This window comes from Onychomys torridus, chromosome 9, assembly GCF_903995425.1.
Source record: "Onychomys torridus chromosome 9, mOncTor1.1, whole genome shotgun sequence".
NCBI classification, from domain to species: domain Eukaryota; kingdom Metazoa; phylum Chordata; class Mammalia; order Rodentia; family Cricetidae; genus Onychomys; species Onychomys torridus.
This window is the reverse complement of record NC_050451.1, coordinates 30,359,603-30,380,214: the sequence shown is the minus strand read 5'-3', so window position 1 is coordinate 30,380,214 and position 20,612 is coordinate 30,359,603. Positions and strand designations below refer to the sequence as shown.

At 52.6% G+C, this 20,612-nt stretch overlaps 1 protein-coding gene across 7 annotated transcripts in view; it reads right to left on the bottom strand.

Annotated features, from left to right (window-relative positions):
• Zmiz1 (zinc finger MIZ-type containing 1) overlaps window positions 1–20,612 on the bottom strand; it is a 120,047-nt gene that overhangs the window by 45,821 nt on the left and 53,614 nt on the right. The window contains exon 1 of one of the 7 annotated variants that reach the window (XM_036198646.1): window positions 11,222–11,502. The exons of 5 other annotated variants lie outside the window; for them this stretch is intronic. The gene's annotated coding sequence lies outside the window, so the exon portion shown is untranslated. Of the gene's footprint in view, window positions 1–10,471; window positions 10,719–11,221; window positions 11,503–20,612 lie in introns of those variants that run through there. One more of the 7 variants, XM_036198645.1, reaches the window with a different exon arrangement.

Genomic DNA, 20,612 nt, shown 5'->3' with positions numbered 1-20,612 from the left:
AGATCAGGAGCAATAAATATGAGTTTGTGTATGGGCAGTACTGGGGAGCAAACTTGAGCATGTTGGGCATGAGTGCTCGACCATGAGCTATATCCCAGCTCTTATTTATTTTTACTTAAATTTATTGCAAGCAAATATTTCAGCCCATTCTTGAATGGAGAGGGTCATCCCCAGAGCCCTTCAGACTCTCTTGGGATTCAGACTCTGAGTTTGCCCCCACTTAGTCTTTCTCCCCAGCCACCCCATCTATCCTGTATCATGCTGAGCCTGTGTGTGTGTGTGTGTGTGTGTGTGTGTGTGTGTGTGTGTGTGTGTATGTGTGCGCGCGCACGTTGTGTTTCTGGCTGCCTTTCAGAGCACAGCATGACATGGCAGAGCATTCCAGAAAACCCCAGAAGTAGAATGAACATTCTTCATTGAACTTCTAAGCTCCATCATAAGCAAACAGGCTACTTCTTCCCCAGAGACTTTGTTTTCTGAAGTATGTCAAACAAGCCATAGTTACTTAACATTCAAAACAAAATCAGTTTAAAAACAAGAACTTAAGCTACAATTAAGTTTTCTAAATGGAGAGGCAAAACCCAAGATGTTGGGTGGGGAGCAATGTATCTTTTGTTTTTTGTTTTCTTTGGAGGTTGGGGTGAAGTTGTGTGTGAAAGCAGCATGTGCTTGGCTGTTGTAAACAGTGTGTGTGTGTGTGTGTGTGTGTGTGTGTGTGTGTGTGTGTGTGCGTGCGCACTCGCATGTGTGCAGGCCTGGGGTGTCCACATGGGCCATGTTGGATATAATGTCATGAGTATTACCTTTTGGGGCCATGACATCATCCTACTCTGAGTACAGAGGCTCCTAGCCAAGTCCCAGACCCCAGTGAAAATTCTGGTGTCTAGATTTCCAGTTCTTGGAGGCAGGCACTTGAGGGGAGAGGACAGAGGGCTTGCAAGGGTCTGCGGATGGTGTAGAAGACTCAGTATGTGAAGGGAGAGAGCTAGAGAGCTCTATGCAGCTCTACCTAACGTTCCACACTCCCTGGCTCCACATGCCCCATTAGTCCATGAGAATACCTTCTTTGCTGGTGAGAGAGGGCAGCCTGGACAGGAAGGTCCCTCCTTAACTCTGAAGAGGAGCTCTAGAAACATCTACTATGACAACTTGTCACTGAAGGTTTGGAGGTAGCCAATGGCTCTGACCTCAACCTGCAATCTGAAGCTTGAGTCAGGTGTAAGATAAGGTCACATGGGTGTTGTCTCTCCTTGTTTCCTGTGGTAAGAGGAGTCAAGGTGAGACTCTGAACTACAGTGGAGACCCTCTACCTCAGGCCTACCCAGATGGCCATCACCAGAGGGACCTGACTTTGAGGGCTCAGAGAACAGCCTTCCCAGGGTCCTTGAATTCTGGTGCTAAGCAGGAAGAGGAACTGACAGGCCCTTTTCAGATGGGGAAAATGGAGGCCCTGAGAGGTTAGCTCCTTTTGCTGGATGCCCAGGTGCTCTGCTAAGTATCTCTGCACAGGTATCTCTAATGACATGCACAGTATCTTCTTGCTGCTGGAGACAGACAGGAAACTGTGGATGCCAAGATACAGTTGGAGAAGCCATAGGATACCTTTTCCTGAGTCCTGAGAGGATCACAGTGCAGTCAGATTCCAAGGCTTAGGTGGGTTACCTCAGCCTTTCTATTCCTGGAGTCATGCTAGCTTCCTAGGCTCCCTGATACTGTCCTGAGAGCTACTGCTGGGGAACAGTACCTAGAAATACTCCACTGGAGTGGCAGGCCTGCCTTGAGGCTCAGGGCTTGTTAGCACAGGGAAAGGGGCAGCCGGGGCTCATTCCTCTAGGCCAACACCATGGTATCCACTAACATCTACACACTGCATCCTTCGTGCCAGGCACACTGGCTAGTCACATACAAGTGTGTACAACCCACAAGAACACTGCCCCATAGGCTCATCTAACAATGATTCAACATGGAAAGGTCCTTAACTTGTCTATATGGACACACAGTCACACATACAGTCTCTCTCTCTCTCTCTCTCTCTCTCTCTCTCTCTCTCACACACACACACACACACACACACACACACACTCACACTCACACACACACACACACAGAAACCCATGTAACACTTACAAACAACCCATCTTATACATCTCTTCTCTGGCACACGCCCCCTGCAACAGGCCTATCCACTTTACCCCCAGATATGTATGTATGTATGTATGTATGTATGTATGTATGTATGTGTGCATGCATGTATGTATGTATGCATGTATGTATGTATATATATGTGTGCTGCCCTGCGCAGCATGTGCCTTCCAGTCCCACTGGGGGACTTTAAACTCACAAGAGGGCAGAGGCCCCACCCAGAACCTGTTCTTTGTTCATTCACACATTCAAAAATATATTTGCTTGCATTTCACCCACCCAGATGGTGAACACACAAATGTGAAGGAGTTCCAGCTACGAATTTGATGTTCATGGTTCCTGCACAAACCCAGGGGTTACTTAACACTAGTAACAGTCAGAGTGCCTGGTGTGGGGGGGTGTCATAGGTCTGTATCAACATAAGCACAACAGAACGGGCGTGCATCCAGGGTCCCCAGAAGAATGTGGGAGACACGATGGTGGGTTACACTTTACTGGGGGATGGGGCATAGCTGAGGGCAGGCTGTCACCGTTCTCAAGCTCCAGGTCATCTGAATATGGGGGGGGCAGCAAAGTTTCAGGTAACAGGACCCAGAACCAGGGGGGTGTTGAGGGAAGCTGGCCTGAGCAGGCCTCTATAGGGGCTGGGTTCCAACAAGGTAAGAGTTTGTGGGGGCACTCCTATAGGTGGGAGACCCCACAAACTGGGAAGAGAAGCCCCCAAAGAAGCCCTAGGCGTTGCCACTGGAGAAGAGGGATTTTACCTAGGTCATTGAAGACCTTTCTGGACACAGCCCAGCACAAAAAGCTGAGAGGATTACCAGTCCCTGATCAGCTTGGCCCTGGTTGAGTCTTTATTCGAGGTCAGGTGGGTGGGCAGGAGGGACCCAACAGTGGTGTTTCTTCTGTACCCCAAGCCATCTGCCAGCTGCTTTCTGGGCCATTGGGTGTTAGCAGGACCGGGAAGGAGACAGGTCCTATGCTGTGCCCAAAAGGGAGGCAAGTAGAAAGGCCCTTGCTTCTTCCCACGTCCTGATTACCTCTGGGAGCCTCTTCTGCCCCTAAGTACTGCCCAAGTCATTAGAGATCTGGTGATCATGGCTGTGTGCAGCCCAGTGGGTTGAGCAGGGGTTTTATGCTGACTTCTGCAGGGGCATCCCTGGGACTGTCTGGGAACACTGGAGGACGATGGATGGTAAATAAAAAGCACACATGCCCAAACTGTCCTCAACTCCCTGCAGTGAAGCCACAAACCTTTCCTATGCAAACAAGGAAGCCCTGAGCTCTTGGTGAAGGCCTGCGGGACCCCTGGACAAGCAAGGTACCCAGGTTTCTCAGGTTTAATGGAAGGTGGGAATGCTACATGGGAATTCATGTACTGTTCATGGTGGTGCTAACCAAAGCAATCATCTCAGAGGGGGACAACAAAGGGTGTGTGGCTAGGTGGTGAGTGCAGTGTGCGGCTAAGAAGCCTCCTGTGGGGACCAGGATGACACACCCCAAGAGGAGCAGGCCCTGTACAAATACAGAGACTTATTACAAAGCTGGAAGGACAGCTAATAGTTCCTTAGGACTGACCAGGTTCCCACTCAAAGGCCTACCCTCTTTAGTGGAACAGAGTACAAGAGTCTCTGCTCCATGCAGTTGGATTACAGACCTTCCTTCTGCCTAGAGATATCCAGGGGCTTCCAGATCTTGATGGGCCACAAATTGATCTCAGATGGATGCTTGTGTGCAAAGCGCCAGAGGACCTTAGGAGCCCAAGGTACAGTCTCCCAGCTCAGGCCTCAGGAAGGAAATGAAAGTGGCCTTTCATTTCCTTACTTTGTACTTCCTCCACAGCTGGGACGTGAGCTGGGGCTTCCCAGGCCTAGCCAGTCAGCAGTGCCAGTCAGCTCTGTGGCTTTACAGCCATGGCCTTTACAGGACATGAGACGACAAGACATACTGTCACTCTCTCCCACACAATTTCAGCCTGTCCAGGAATGATGGCCATTCAGAAGGAAGGGATGGGCACTTCTACAAGGTACAGGCAAGACTCTGCACGCAGAACACAACAGGAAACTGAGTTCCAGAAAAGGCCGTGGGCAAGGCAGGTCGAAAAAGAGCTCCATTTTCAGGTGTGGGAACAGCTACTTTTGGAACTACAGGGGAGATTTGAGTCAAGCTGTCATTTACTGGGCAGCTACTATATTCCAGACACAGGGCTAAGTGGTCCACAGCCCCATAACCCCTCTGCAACCTACCAGGCAGGCTGCATAGCTGTTTTATTGATCAGAAAACAAGCTTGATGTTAAGTGACTTACCCAAAGTCACCCAGGAAACTACAGATGTGGGTTTCATAATTACTTTTCAACATGGCTTGGGAATACCCCAGGGTGACCCTGTTTTAAAAGACTTGTGTTCAGCAGGGTGGTGGGGCAGGCCGGCTCTATCTTGTATGAGGCTCCCTGCAAACCCTACCTCCCACAGACCTCGTAGACATCTTCAAGAGCCTTCAGTGACTCATAGGCATCACATCGCCCAAAAGCACTTCCTGTCTTTCTGAGTTGTGGCCACACCATTTAGTATGGTACCTACCAAGAACTTCATATGGTGAGACCGAGGAACTGAAAACTCAAAATTATCTAATTTTAACTAGTACATTTAAATAAGTACATGTGCTGGGCATGGTGGCTCATGTCTGAGGCCAGCCTGGGCTAGAAAGTAAGATACTGTCTCAGAAAAATAATACCCAAATAAACACCACCACCACAACAACAACAACAACAACAACACAAACCATAACTAAATAGGCACAGTGAGCTACTGATAACTACATGGAGTTGTGTAATAAATCTTGGCAGGCAAGGACCCCAAGAAAGCCAAAGACTTCTTACATTGTATACCACATAGTTATATTGGCACCCCGAGCTCAGGTCAAGAACCCAGGTATAAGCGCAAATGTGCTCTGTACACAGTGAGTCTACTCATTTTGTTTTGTTTTTAGACAGGGCCTTGCACCTAGACTAATATTAAACTCATGGCAATCCCCTTGCCTCTGCAGGGTTTCAGTCCCCTCATTTATTCCCTGGATGACCATTTCTGTCATCACCAGTCTGTGCCCTGGGCTGGTCATGTAACACATTTATGAGGTACCCAGCATTGACATCCCTCATGCATAACTTGTCTCCCCTTGCAGTCAAGCAAGGTGATACCCTGTGGGGATGTGATCACAGGCTGGCATGTCTAACCTTTTGACACTGTGACACAACACTGTCATTAGAAAGCTTTCACTTGAAAACTGTATAATCGAATCGCACACTCAAAAAAAATTAACCAAAATCTCTTGGAATGTTTCCAGTAAAAAGTAGAGTTTTGGGTTGGGCTGTATCCATTCCATTGCTCTTCTCAGCTGCCTGGGCTGCATGTGGCTGTGTGTGCTGGGGGCCAGAGACAGCTTTCTGGGTGGTGGCATTTGAGCTGGGCCTAGACCCAGCAGAACTGAGGAGATGAAAGAGGGTTCCAGCTCTGGCCTGATCTTTGCATGGTGGGTGTCAAGTGTTACTCTGTATCAGGGGATCCAGCCCTTTACTTACTATGTGTCAATTACCAATACACAGAAGGTAACGGTGTGCTTAGCTTGTGAGGTGAGACCATGGGTTCAACTTCCAACATTGCAAGAGAGGAAAAAGGAATGAAGGATTGGGGGGCGGGAGAGGGAGGAGAGGGGAAGAGGAGGAATACAGAAGGGATTACAGGAGGAAGGAAAGGGAGGAGAAAGGAAGAAAGGGAGGTAGAAGGAAAGAAAAGCAGGCAGGCCCTGGGGGCTGCTTCCTTCCTCTTTGAAAGATGCCCCTCCCATTTTTCAAAATCCTCCCAAGGATAAGTAGGGATGGAAGCCTAAGTTACAGAATGTTCTCTGTACACTCTGATTCCACTAATCAGATGACAGGCTCTGGAGACAGACAAGGTCCTATAAATCATGAGGTGCCTCAGGCTCTGACCCTAGGGATCATTGCCTGGGTCACAAAGGGTGTGAAAAGCCCTGGGAGCATTCTCCTTTACCTATCCCCTGCAGCCCCAACCACCAGGAAATGCCCTCACTGCATTAGAACGTCCCAGACCTGCCTGGAACCCACAGGGGGCTACATGTCTACAAACAGGACCTATATTTTCTTCCCCTACACCCCCAGAGTGCAGAGAGCTCCCTGGAGAGATCTGGACAAGTTCCAGCAAGTTCCCAAAGCTCTGGGGGAGGCAGAGTGCTGCTTCTGACCCCCACCATGACAACTGCAAAACAGGAGCCCCGTGACCAGAGAGAGGGCTTTCACTTAAGCAAGGGCATTCCTACTGCAAGATGCTAACCTCCCCTCTTCCAAGCAAACTCTCTTCCGGCCTGCAGCTCAGTAGCACCCTTGCTTCAGGAAACTGCACTTCCAGGGCCCTCTGGCTCCCCACTGCACTAGGAGAACCCTGTGCTCTGGCTGAGGGCTTCAGCAATGAACCACCTAGCCTTTACCAGAGGCTCTGGTCCACCCACCTCTTTTCTCCTCCAGCGCCACACCTCAGGCTCCGCTCACCCACATGCCATTTCCTATCCCACTCACTTACTTCTGGGAAACTTAAGACAGATCCAGTCTCAAAGTCACCATTTCCTCCTCCCTTTCCACAGCTCCAGCGCACGGACATGACAGAGCATCCTACCAGAACCCTCAGCCCCACCCCCACCCCAAGGTGACTTGTCAAAGGTCACACACTACCGTCACACCACACTACAGATACTATTATTGGAAGGCTGGGCCTGAGGAACTGTGTTACCCCGAACAGCGTCTTAAGTATGTGGGGAGCTCATCCAGAAAAAAAGCAATCATGGAGGGGCCCCAGGCTCAGAGGCAGGGCTGTCCTGGAAAACGCCTCCAACCCCCAATCCCAGTTCTTCATGCACCAATTACAGACAGCACTAGCTGTTGCCATAGGCTAGCCTCCCCAGCCCCTGCCCCTTCAGGCAGGGCTGTAGAAAACACAGGATTAGCAGGCTCCCAGAAGGCTCTGGAGAAGCCCAGAGTGGGCTTCTGGTAGAAGTCAGGGCCACAGTTGGGCTACTTTGAGAAGAAAACAACCCGAACCCCTTGTACTGCCTGGGTGACCACGGGCGGACCTACTGCTGGGAGGTGGGAGGCTCAGGACATTGGGACAAGGCTGCCAGCCACCAACTTGGCCTGACTGGTGCAAGAAAGCAGGACACAGCTCAGTTGTGAGCTTCCAGCTCTCAGTGGACCAGGTAAGGGAGGAGACCCTTACTCCATCCCAGGTCTGCCCTGCTGTGACCTTGGTCCCTTGCCCCTGGGCAATGGCTGCCTTCTGTCCTTCCCAGCCTAGAGGTACTGCTCAGGAGTTCCCTGGGAAGCTGTGCTCGGAGGGTGGGGGCCTTGTTTTTCCCTGAGCATGCTCCCCTGGGAGGCGGCTGCTGTTTGAAGGCCCTGGAGAGTTTCCCAGGCAGCTGAGGCTTCTGGGGAGTGCCAGGGCAAGCACAACCCAGTGGGTATGCTGTGATACCAGGGGTAGTAGGCCCGGGTGGAGGAAGAGCAAGGGGCATGCTGGCCTATTTGTTAGCTGACCAGACCTCCCTCTCCCTCTGGGACACTTCTTTTCTTCTTTCTCTGGGGTGTCTCCAAGCAGCTGGGCTACTTGCCCAGTGATGAGTCTCTTCCCTTGTGGAGGAGTTGGCCTCTCCTGAGGGACCAAAGCCACATCCAGCAAGGTAAACACCTCCCGGGCTCAGGGTACCTTTCCCTCTCCTTCCAGCTCTGCCAGCTCAGAACTGCCTGTTCTGAGGACTGCCTGATTGATAGATGACTTCACAGAGCCTGACGCCTTGCCGGCACCATGACAGTCCTCAGGGAGGTCTGAGGATGCTCCTGGGAATGCTGCCCATCTGTGCCCCCTGGCTGACCTCTATTACACAGCAGAGTGTTGTCTATCGGGGCTCACACCCTCCAGCAAAATTTAACCCCAGCGTTAACTGGGAGCACTGGCTAGCCTATGCCCGCCCACACAGGGCCATGTTAAGAACATGGAAAGGCCTATCTAACCAGGCTTGCACTGACTTTCACAGGTGGGCTTATCTTCAGTTTTCTAGTCCCCACCCAGAGCTGTCCACTGGAACTTCTGCCACTAGAAAGCCGTTTTATAATCCAGGCTGTCCAGTAAAGTGGCCACTAGCCTGTGCGGCTATTGAGCACCTGAAGTGAAGCTAGTCCCAATAAGAAAATGGCTCGAGCTAGCTCATTTGATATGGTGCCTGTCTGGTGTACACGAAACAGAGTTAAGTACTGGTGACAACTCAGACCGGGCTCGATGACACATGCCTATAGAACACTCAGGAGGAAAACAGAAGAACTAAGCAAATAACACTTTTATTCTTAAATCAGTTTAAACGTATAAGCAGCCATACCTGGTTAGTGTGGCGACCATATTGGATGGTAGTTTTCCACTGAGCTCAGCAGTCATCCCTCATGGGGGTGACCTAGCAAAGGCCACGCAGGAAGACCTGAGGCTGGACTCTGGTTAACTACTCCTAGGAACAGGGCTCTCCGTCTGAGCACCTAAGCTCAGCCTAGTGACTCATCTTAGACCTCCTAGGATGTGAATGTGGCTGGGTGTTCAGTAGGTGCTCAACCCATGCAGACAGAGATCTGGAAGTGCTCTTTGGATCCTGCTGTGGGCTCTGCACATTCATAAAATTGCTCAGCAGTCACTGAGTCTCCATTGTGGTGGGCAGTGGGATGCAAGGGACCCATGGTTCTTGTCTTTAAGAAGCTTCATCACAGAGTCAAGGTATTGCTCCTGCAGCAGTCATGCCAGGTTTCCTCCACTCCCTACTGGGCTGGACTGGGCACATTATTTTCCCATAGCTGATATAGGACTTTTTCTGGAGTGCATGGGGCTGGGGGGGGGGGGCTCATGGTTGAGGGAGGCTGTGCATGGGAGAGCAAGAGCAAGCAGCATTAGGAAGCAGGCCTCAAACTCTGTGCAGGCGGTCGCTTCCGGTACAGACTCAGATTCTCACCAAAGCTTTGCCGTTTGGTGGTTTCTCACTAAGGAAGTTTGGGGTAAAAATAGCCCTGAAGGGACTCGATTCCAGCTACTTACAGGGTAGTCACTGCCTGGTTAAGATATAAAAAAAAGGAGGCACAGACTTACTATAAGCCATATAGACCTTACATCTCAATACACTGTGCATCTGGATCCAGAGCCTCTGAAATGGAGAAGTCTTTCTACACACCATCCAGGTTTCCTGGTGACATGGCCTTGTTCATTCCTTGGCCCGATTTCTGGCCCACTCTCAAGGATAGGCTGTTGAGAAACACTGGCACCAACACTTTGGCAGCTGCCTCACAAAACCTCCCTCTCAGTAGAACCACCTGCTATGTCCAGGCCCATTGGCAGTTAAGCTTGATGGTCAAGGGCAGGGCACTGTGGCCTCACTGTAAGATCTGACGCTCTTTTGAAGCCCATCTAAGGAATACCGTCTGCCTTCCCAATCTTACTGCTGCTGGCTTCCAGGTGAACTAGGAACTGGGACTTATCTGTGTCCTGGGCACCAACACTAATTCCATACGCTAGGGACCTCTGGCAGCTGCTTCTTAGCCCCTGCAGTGTTCTGATAAACCTCTCTGCAAGGTCTTGTAGAAGATCTTCAGGGCCTGATGCCAGCCACCCCTACCCACCCAGACAGGTCCCTCCTGGGCCTCTAGTGCAGACTGGTCCTCCTCCGCCTCCTCTACCATCACAGCAGCAGCAGCAGCAGCAGCAATCTTTCCAGCAAACACTTGTCAGAAGTCTGCTATGCACCCATCACTTCTGGGAAGGGAGCTCTACGGCGATGGGAGCCCCTGGCTGTCTTCAGCACCAAGGATTCATTCTGACAAAGGAGTAGCTCTAAGTTAAAACCGTTGGCCACTGCCTCCACCAAAGGCTTCTGTACTAATTCTTATTTTTGTAAAGGGAGCCTACCAGGGATGGAGCCTTGTAAAATGTCTGCTGAAGAACCAACACTTCACCTTTAGGACAGAGGCGTGGGGAGCACACTTTCTGGTCCCCCACCTACCCTCTCATCCAGAGGAGGAACCAAGATCTCCTCTGTGGGTGCACAAAATGGGCCTTGTGTACGCTGAAGCCACTCTCATGGCCAAGCCTCAGGCTGACACCATGCAGCACACGGTGCTACCCACAATGCACCGGCTCTCCTCTGTCACACACAGATGCACGCACACTCACCCCCGCTCCCGAAGGGAGCCAGGGCCCGGCCCGCGGGGGCGCCCGACCCCTCCAGCCCCACACTCACCTAAAAGTTGCACAGTCCGCGGTCCCGCCCTGGCGCCCCGGGAGGCTGGAGCTCGGCCGGCGGCGACCGCAGTGAGCTACTCCGGGCAGGGATCAGCCGGCGCCGAACAAAGGCTGCGAGCAGGCAGCGGGCGCCGCCTGCATCCCTGCTCCGCGCCGGGGCGGCGGCGGCGGCGGCCGCGCGGGGGCCCCCAGGTGGCTCCGGCGCCCGCTCGCTGCGCGCTGCCCGCTCCGAGGGCGCTCCGGCTCCCGCGCTCCCGCTCGCTGCCGCCCGCCACCGCCGCCGCTGTCCGGCTACCGCACCGCACACATCAATTATTCATCGCCCGTCTCCAGCTTCCCGGGCGAAGCCAATCACAGGCGGAGGCTCCGCTAATGGGGCCGCCGCCGCCGAGGAGGCAGCCAGCCGCGCGCCCGGGCGCAAGCGACAGCCCTCCGGGGACGGGGATGGGGGCCAGGGGCGCGCGGGGGGCGGGGGCGCACGGGGCGCGCAGGATAAACTTCCCACGGCCCGCCGCGCTGCGCCGCGCTCCCGGACCCCGCAGGCGTGACCACCCAACCTGCGTGCCGCCGCGTGGGGCCGGGGGCTCGGGGGAAGCCGGGCGCGCCGCGGCGGGGCTGGGGAGGAGGGGAGGGAGGAGGAGCGCGGGAGGACGATGAAAGGCGAGCGGCCCTGCCTTGGCGTCTCGGGGGAGCCCTCCCCGCCCCGCGAGCCTCGCGCCCGCACCCCCGCCCCGCAGCCCGCACTCACTCGCGTGCGCAGCCCGCCGGCCCAGCCACTTCACTGAGAGGGAGCGCTAGTGACTGGGGATCGGAGGCAGCTCACATTTCAAACTTGCACGCAGGGGTGGTGCTGGTGCACGCCGCCGCCTGAGCGAACGCACGACCCGACGAGTGGCGCTCCAGCCTCCGGGCGGGGGCGGCGACCGGGCCCCTCTCCCTCCCCCGCCTTCGCAATTAATTGGAAGCAACACTTGTGCGAGAAGGGCTCCTGGAGCGCTGTCGCTCGAGGGGGCCTCCGGGAAGGCGCAGGCGGTGGATGACTTCGGGTGCCTCCCGCCCCCGCCGGAGAATCTTCCCAAGTGGTCATGCTAATGAGGGTCCGCGGCGGGGCCCGGGTGGCCTCTGCCAGGGGAAGGGGCGGGGCAGACTGGGGACATCCAGTTGCAACCTGAGTTTAAAGGGTTTTCTGAACGGGTTAGTAGAGGCGGAGAGGGCCTGCAGCTTGGCATTTTACTCCCCTGGCACAGGGGTCCCTGTCGCCCCTGGGATTCCCCGAACGCGGGACTCAGGGTAGGGTGAAACTGGCGCACATAAGCTCTGGCTCCCTGACTTCGGGGAGATCCTGTGCCGGGCAGCTGGCGGCGGGAGGGAAGCCGGGGGCGGCTGCTGTATACAGCCCCGCCCCCGCTCCCGGAGCAGCCGCCTTCCTGACACAGCATCCTGTGGCGGCCGCGGCCTCTTCCTTTCAGCCAGTCAGTAGCAAGGGCTCCAGGCTTTCCGCAGACGCTCGCCCCTCCCACTTTGCCCCTCAGGCACCCCTGGAAACCCGTTCGCTGCCCCGCCTAAAGAGGTCAGCTCCCCTTCCTCCTCCGAGGGCTCTACCAACCTAGATCACTCACTAGGGAAAAACTGTTTTATAGCTCCCCCACCCCGTCCCGCCCACTAGCCAGTGAAAGTTGTTTGAATGAGTTCCTAACTGCCCCAATTAAGAAAGTAGGAAAGGCCGGTCACTCACCCCCAAGAAAGGCAGCCAAAAAGCGGCTTTAAATTCTCTGCATTTGGACACTGATCTCGCCAGCATGGGGAGATGCCCTTTGCCTTTGAGGGTCGTTCTTATGGTACATTCCCCTTCTGTATGAGCTCTCGACTTGCTCCTAAACATTTCTGCTTGACTTGCTGCCCGCCACGGAAGAGGGCAACGAGACAGATCACTTATCTAGATAGTATGCTCTAGCTCCTGTTTGACACAGATCGTTAGCAGGCTCTAATCCCACCCACTGCCACTTGAAATACCACTTTCGGAATGGCATTTGGAAATGCAGTCGTCATGGGCTTTTTTCCCCTCCCAGGAGCTGGTTAAATGGGTTAATTCCTACTTCCTAACTGGTTTTCTGTGTTTTTTTTTTTTTTTTTTTTTTTTTTGCACAAGAACCAGCTTCTGCAAGTGAGATGAACTGGCATCTCCTTCATGGAGGGCCAGCCTCGGGACAGTGGGGAGGTGGATTTCTCTCTGTGCACACATTTCAGGTGGGGCTCACTCGCATCTCCTCCTGTGTTATCATGATTTCTTTTGGGACATTCCTTTGCTCACTTGGATATTTACTGAGACCCTACCCCATGGTGAAGACTCTCCCATGGTTTCCACAGCTCAGCATAGCCATCAGGTAGGGCAGGACACTTTGGCCCACATTGCACAAACAAGCATGGAGACACACATCCCTAAGACCTACTTTCTTTCTGGTATTAGGCTGACTTAGTCTTAATTAACCAGAATCCAAACACTAAAGCCCCTAAATAAGCAGGACCCCCCCCCAAGTTTTGTAAAATGTCAATTTACAATTCTCAACGGACTCTTAGGGCCTTTTCTGCTACCAGCACTAACTTTAGAAAGATAACCTCATAGCAGGAGAGTTGGCTCAGAGGTTAAAGGTATCTACTGCTCTTGCAGAGGACCTGCATTCTGTTCTCAGCACCCACATGGCAGCTCACAATCATCTGTAACTCTAGTTTTCGGGGCATTGGAGCCCTCTTCTGGCCTCTGAGGGCACCAGGCACCCAAGTGGAACACAGACGTATAAGCGGGCAAAACCACTCATATATAATATATACATATATAAATGAAATATACATATTTTAAAGAAAGAGCATTCCTGCAGCTGACTGAGAATTCAGGCTGCAAGTGAGCAAAGTTTACACCTTAGGGACAGGGACGTGGTGGTGACAATCCTCTAGAATCTATGACACAGCCCCCATTGTTTTGCCTCCAGATCCTACCTTTTAGGGACCCACTTCAAAAGCATCAGAGTGGAGTCCAGAGAAAACAATTAATATTGCAAGATTCAGGGTTTTCCAAGGTAACCCAAAGAGTAAATACTCTTCACTAGCATATTTACATAATTAAGAAAACAAATTGTTTTCAAGCACCCATTCATCAGTCCAAACTGGCCCTTTTCACTTGCTAATTTCTAGGCTCTCTGCTCCGGAATCAAGTCCCTCTCGGCCCTCTTAGTTAGCAGGCTCGTTTCAGGATTGCCGGTGTGAGTCTACAGAAACGCTGGCACTCCACACACTGTCTTTTGTAGAAGGGCTTTCCCCAACTCGCTCTAAGTTCCAGCCAGCCCCACTTCTTTAACTTCCAAAGATTTGCTCAAAAGCCTGGGGCCCACAGCCGCTGCTCCACCCCCGGGCTTGCCTTGATAAGGATCTACAGCAAAGAGGCTGCAGACAAAGGCATCCTGCGACTCTACTCACAGGCGATCAGCAGCTCTCTGAGTGACCTCGGCAAGTCGTCCCCCCCCCCCCCCCCCCGCCCCGAGGGGAATGACTTGGGAGGAAGAAGAAAGAAAGAAGAAAGAAAGGGCGAGCTGTAGCCCCATGCTGTGGCTCCTTGATGAATGCCGGCCAGGCTCCGGAGGCCTGACGCCGGATCAATAGCGGGTGGCTTTTCTCGAGGGTGTCTGAACTCCTGCCGTGGGCCTTAGTGAAGAGGAGCCGCCAATAAAGACAGTGCTGGGGCACGACTGGCTGGCTCTGGGGAAGGGAGATGCTTTATGCTCTGGCGTGCCTGTCAGGCGGAAGCCCACCTCTGCAGGACCCGCTAGAAAGGAGGGGTGGGAAGGGAGGGTAATGAAGCCAGGATATCACTGCACCAAGCTTGGGTCAAAGGAGGGACTTCCTCCTGCTCATTGATGGGGGCGGGCCTCCTGGAATCAGTTCCAGTGAGAAAAGTTATCCTACCTGGGATGCAAGTCACTCAGGGGTTAAAAATGGTTACAAGCTGGGTCATCTCCCATATACAGCTTGCGTGTGTGTGTGTGTGTGTGTGTGTGTGTGTGTGTGTGTGTGTGTGTGTATGTGTGAGGCCTGGGGACCCAAAGGCCACCGGGAAGTTAGGAAGGCAGGCAGGCAGGCCTGTCAAACACAAGCCAAACTCTGAAGAACAGGAGAGGCAGAACTGTTGCCATGATGTGGCTCAGATTCTGGGCATTGGGTTCTGAGCTCTACAGAGATGTGAGTGGATCTCTAACTCAGCCAGTTTGCTGATTCAGTGGGACTGAAAAAGGATCCTGATGACAGGGAGATGCCACTTTTGGGGGCTCAGACACTCAGTGGGAAGGTAAGGTGAACAGGAAAGGCCTAGGTGTGAGTACCTGTTCTTGAGAAACACGGAGAAAATTAGGGGGCGGGGACACAGAAAGGAGTGTTGCTCTGGAAGTACCCATACAGAGAATGGGTCACAGGGCACCAGCCACACAGACAGCTAAGTTAACTAAGGATCAAAAGACAGCATTGAATGTGAGTCACCATCTGGCCTTTGCCTCTAGGAACCACCCCTCCTGGGGCTTCTGTCTCCTTTTGCATGGTCAGGACACAGTGGACACATCCCTGCATGACACTGTTCCCTCTGCAATTCTCCCACCTCAGTCCTGGCAAACCCTTCTTAATCTTGAAGAAGGAAGGCACAGGTAAGGTTTGGCTTGTGGCCCGCTCAGGTGTTGCCACAAGAGCCTAGAAGCTCGCCTATGCCAGGGACACAGTGCTGGGCCACCAGGCTGAGTTCCCTCTCTATTCCTACTAACACCTGGACATTGAATGCCTGCTGGCTGCTGTGTAGCTTCGAGCACTTTCCGAGTATCGACACACAGCATCCTTACTGCCCCTTTGGTCGGGGTTATTATTTGCCACACAGAAGGCAAAAATTGGGGATAGAGAGGCCAGGCAAAGCTATTTGTTTCTAAATCTGGACACATCCTCTACATGCTGTTACACATTATACTATCTGACAAGGGATGCCTAGACTCAGCATTACTGGTGCCCACCTGGACCACACGGCCAGAGTAGTGAGCAGAACTCTTGTATTGCTCCTAGCACACCACATTACACACAAAGAGACAACTCAATGCTTTGTTTCGTTTTAAAATCCAGCACCTATACATTTCATCTACTTGCTGTTGGTGGGGTCAGCTCCACCTGAGATAGGATGGGAAGGAGACCTCATTATCCCCTCCTCCCATCATAGTGTCCCTTACCCCTTCCTGGAATACCCCTCCCCTCTCCCCCCAGCACGGCTCCTCATCCCAGACCCAAGCAGCTTTCTCAGAACCCTGCATTTGGCTTCTGCCCAAATCCTATAATCATTTCATTTTGAAAACAACACCAGCCCATGCCCCTTACCTCCACTCAGCATGTCCGAGAAACCCTACAATTTCCAGGTTATTGGAAATCCAGGAAAGCTTCCTGCATGGCTGGCAGTGGCGGGGGAGTGAGGTGAGGACTCACGAGCTGGCTTAGAATGGCCCTCGTAGTCTTGGGGAACTGCCTGTTCCCTACCTGCTCAGCTGGCAAGGGGACTAGACTCAGGCTCTATACTTGTGAGGACCCCTCAACAGGATCGATGGCAATGGAGAGCCTGATAGGCAAGGGTGGGAGCTGCCCCCAGGCTGGCTGGGGTGCAAGTAGCGAGTGAGAGATGCTGTGTTCTAGGACTCACTGAGAGACTCAGGAGGCAGAGGTTTAAGAACCAAGCACTGGACAAGAAGGCTGGGCTTTCAGAGTCTACTGGACCTCTTCAAACGAGTGAGAACACCCAACAGCAGGTCCTAGTGAAGACCAAAGAAGACAATCGAGATAGACTGAGAAGCCATGGTATGGCGGTGGATTGGACGCCTTGCCAAATGTTGAAGTATTAGCTCCAGGACCTGTGAAGGAAATCCTATTTAGAAACAGTCTTGGGCTGAATCAGATGGCTCAGCCATTAAGGGCTAGGCTCACAACCAAAAATATAAGAAACAGAGTCTTTGCTGAAGATCAAGTTAAGATGAGGTCATGAGTGTGGGCCTTAGTCCAGCATGACTGGCGTCCTTGAGAAAAGGGGACATTTGGATACAAAAGGCAGACATGCATCCCCTCTTCAGGGAGGAGTAGGCAGGCTTCAGAGAACTACAGCAGCTTCAAAGCCCTGGCTAAGGAGCTTCGGAAGCTGGAGGGAGCCCAGCACTGCCCCTTCCCTGGGCTGCCCCTTCCCAGGAGCTTGGCAAGGCCCACACTTTGGTCTTGGGTCTTCTGGTCTGGACTCATTTCCTCCTACTGCCTCTGTGGACCCTACTGCAGCCTCCAACCCCCATTCCTGCTTCAGACAGCAGAGTTTGCCAGCACCATCAGGACTCTGTGACCTCTTCACAGGCTCCCCTTCACAGGGGGACCTTCCTCAGCCATGCTGTCCCAAACCACAACCCTTCCCGCCTCATCCTGAGATTCTCTCCTACCTTGGCTTTGCCACTCTGGTGTTTCATGTACTTATTGTGTTTAATGCTGTCTCTCTGGCTAAAAAGGCAAGCTTTGTCAACTGGGACTGCTTTCTGATAGGAACTGTATTGACAGTATCTAAAATATGCCCTACAGATGCTTAATAAGTATTCTCTGTATACAGGAGACCAAGAACAGCTGCCTGAATTAATGAGGGAGTGAAGAAATGAATGAACATACAGCGACTAATCATAGGCTTCAGGGATCTGCATGTCCTGGCTACCCAAGCCTGCCTATCCAGGGACTAGGGAGCCAGCCTACTGTCTGGCAGAGCACAAGCTATTTCCTAGGCAGGAAATCTGTTCGGACAGGAAGCTTAGGCTGGCTAACAAAGGGACCGGGAAGTGGTGGGTGCATGCCGCATGAGCCAAGCCTCTAAGGAATCTTTCTCCATTGATTTCCAGAGTTGCTTTTGAAGGGAGGGGGTACAGAGGCAGTTCAGATGTTCATGCCTCGGCAGTCCTGGGGTTTTACTGCTTCTCCTAGGACACAGCTCCAGATGGCTCCAGGCCTGAACCCACACAAGTTCCTTGGAGCTGGACAAGTAATTTCCTCTCCTGTTAGAGCAGTTTGTCTGTCAAGTCTGTTTGTCAGTCGTCTGTCTGTCTGTGAGTTTCAGAGAAGTACAGGGGCTGCTTTCCATCACACAGCAAATCAGCAGCCAAGGGAAGTTCTTCAGCCCTAGCACTATGAAGGGTGGGGACTTCCCGGGCATGGTGGTTGACTGACTTGTCACCCAGATGTGTAAGTTAAGGGGGGCTGGGCAGGAACGACACAGGAGCTCCTGTCCTGGTAGGCTTTGTTTCTAAAGGCCTTGTTTCTTGGGGTGCTAGAGAAGGGGAGAGCAGAGGTGAGTGGAATGGGGGAGCATGCCCTGACACCTCAGTGTTCTGAGAACTCTGCAGGCCCATGAGGTTTGCCAGGAATCTATTACCTGGTACCTTCTTTCCCTCTTCTCCCTCTGTCCTGGCTGCCTGCTTCTTTCCCACAGTGGCTCAGGTGAGCCAGCAGCGTCTTTTTCTCCCCAGTGTGGTCCCAGATGTCCCCCACCTCCAGGGGCTCTGGACGTGAGCAGACAGGCCACGCAGGAATGTCTGTCTGGGGAAAATCTGAAGCTGGCTGCCAGGGCAGGGCAAGGTGTGGGAGGCCCAGTGTTGAAATCAGGATCCTTGGAGCTGAGCTCAGTTGAGCAGCACATGCCTTCCAGGTAGAAAGCTCCGTGGGCCTGCTGGGGGACCAGGCACAGGTCACGGTCTTTCTCTGGGTCCTAGTTTCCTTTTACTACCAGGGAAGATAGCTAGTGTGGATTCTGTACCTCTCCTTCTGACAAGGGGCACTGGCTTCCCTAAGTATGGCTGGGTAAGCCCTAAGAAGCAGCAACCCCACTGGGGTGATCTTGCTCATCTCCTGGGAAGGTGGCATTGGGCCAGACAAGAGACCCAGAATTCACATCATTCTGTCAAGACCAAGAAGCCGCCTCTACAGGAACAGACACACAATGCTTCTTTGCCTCTCCATTTCTTGGAGCTTATTTATAAGGATCTAATTGTGTTGGACTAGGCACTCCATCAAGGCAGGAGCTGTATCTGTTTTGTTCCCTGCTGCATCCCTGATGATTTTGTGCCTGGACCACAGCAGGTGATCGACAAATGTTTCCTGAATGACTAATGGAGAATCACCAACCTATTAGCTTAGTGGTAGTATTTTCAACTTTACCTTTCTTGCTGTCTATATTCCACACTTGTCGTAATAAATGATATATATTATTTTTAGGCTTCAAAAACAATCAACTTTGATTTTAGAATTAGTTAAAATGCAAAGTAAAGACTCCCCCCACTCCCCAAAAAAGTGTTTTATACCATATTCACAACCAGTAACTTAGGTATCAAGTATGAAACAGCTTCTTGTCACTGACTGAGTTTCAGAGGCTTGGCATATTGGTGACCTAGAGTGAGATGTGGCCAGTGGACATGCTGAAGATTATCCTCTGTCCCTCCCAACACACCCTACTTCCACCTGAGTAGACTCCTGTTCCGGTCTCTAAACTGTGTTTTCTGTCTCTGGCCCCAGCTCCCTCTTACCTGCTAAGGCTCCTAAAAGGCGAAGGTGACCACAACACTCATCTTGTCTAAACAGTGCCCTGGCTTCCTCCAGCTGCCCAGACCAAAAGTCCAAGGCCTAGCTTCTTAGATTGGCATTCATGACCTCAAATGATTCGGTCCTTGGCTTGAATGGCTCTAGTCCAAGGCTGTATGTAGTGCTTGTGTGTATGGATCCTGGTTAATCTACCTTATTGGTGCTACTGTTCTCCTGACATACCAGTCAACGTGCTGGTTGCCAACATGGAGTTGGGAAGAATTGACCATGCAGGAGTGGCAGGGGCCAAGGAGCGTGAGACCTTGTCAGTAACCCTGACTGTCAAAGAAGCTTCATCTCTGGGCCATGGTGATATGGGGACACTATGGTCTGAGTGCTGTGTCCCTCTAGAATTTGTGTGTTGAAATCTGCTATCTAATGAGACTATGAAGAGGTGGGGCCTTTGGGAGGTGAGGCAGTCACGAGGGTTGTACCCTCAGGAAGATGATTTCCCTGATGAAGAGGCTTGAGGGAGCCATATCACTCCTCCTCTGCCAGGAAAGGATGCAGGAAGAAGGTGCCAGCAGATACCAAGGGCCATCACCAGGCCCATACCTGCCGGTGTTTGGATATTTGACTTCCCAGCCTCTGTGCTACAAGCTGTAAATTTCTGTTGTCTATCAATCACCCAGGCTGGAGTGCTTTGCTACAGCACGTTGCACACGGCCTGCTGTGTGCCTCAGTTTATCCAGCTGGGATGTGCAGTGTGGCAGCCCTGGGATCCAAGCCATTGCTGCTGAATGCTCTGGAGCACAGACAGCCCACACCCACCTTGGGTTCCAGACAGACCTGGGAGCATGGTATGTAATTGAATTTGGCCTAATTAACTCATTGAGCTGAGGAGCAGCCATTACTGACGGAGCTCTGAGTGTCAGGGGTGGCTAGAAGTCAGGAGCCAAGAGAGAGCATCAGACCCTGCAGGGTCCCATACCCTCAGATCCTTGACTCCTCAGATGCTGGGAGCTGGGTGGCACTGTTCCTGTCATACAAAGAAGACGACTGAGGCTCCAAGTGCCACAGTAAAGAGATTGGAACCCACATCCTTTGTACCCAGGGCCCCTGCACATGCCCTTCCTCACCCTCCTCTTAGGGCAGCTTTGCTCTTTGGGGCCTTCCAGCAAGGGTTACCTCCTCAGCCAAGCCTTTCTAAGTTCTCAGCCATGAGGTGCTTTCTCTGTCCTTTGTAGAGGTATCACTAGAGAGCTTGCTCTAGAGTGAAGATGGTGCTCATCTCACATACAGCGTTCACTGTGTCTAGCAGAGGGTTAGGCACACAGGCTTGTATGTTTGGAAGAGGCCCTGCTTTGAGGCCAAGAGCTAGAGGCTTCAGGTATGAGCCCTCGACTTGAGGTGAGGAAGACAGGCTCAGGGGCCCACATTTGCAAAGAAGGAACTGTGTGGGTCTGGGCCTGGCCTTAGCCTCAGTGCCCTTCCTGCTGCTGTGGTCAAGTGGAAGGACAGGCTAGCAAAGCATCCAA